This window comes from Corvus brachyrhynchos, unplaced genomic scaffold (genome assembly GCF_000691975.1).
Source record: "Corvus brachyrhynchos isolate BGI_N302 unplaced genomic scaffold, ASM69197v1 scaffold116, whole genome shotgun sequence".
Taxonomy (NCBI): Eukaryota; Metazoa; Chordata; class Aves; order Passeriformes; family Corvidae; genus Corvus; species Corvus brachyrhynchos.
Window position 1 is genome coordinate 15038112 of NW_008240221.1, and position 519 is coordinate 15038630.

The following is a 519-nucleotide window of genomic DNA, read 5'->3' on the forward strand; positions in this document are numbered from 1 at the left end:
ATTCCTGCTTTTCCCTAATTCCATCCTTACCCTTCAGGACAAAGCAATGAGACAAAATTAAATCCTGTCAAGAAGTGGTGGAAGGAGAGGAGGGGCAAATATGGAGCTTCTTTCCCATCCCACACCATGGGCAACAAAACAGATGATTTATAAAAATTAATACTTAGAAAATTTAACAGTACATTTTCTGCTGAAATCTATGGTTCCATCAGGCCATGCAGGGCATCTTTATAAAACTTACCCCTACTCTGTTCCTGCATGGAGAGATTATGCCAGCATGACCATTAGAGCGCCTGAATAAAGCTGGGAGTGTTCCTTCACATGCACAGAGAAGAGCTGGGAATGTGGTATTTTTTACCTGGACAACAACCATCCTGCACAGGTACTAGGTAATTCCTAGTGCTAATCAGTCATGGAAAATAAAGGCAGCAGCAGGGGGAAGGGAAGACCACAAACACAAAGGAGGGCTGGGACACGTGAAGATTCAATTTTAGTTAAAAGACAGACATTATTACTTCA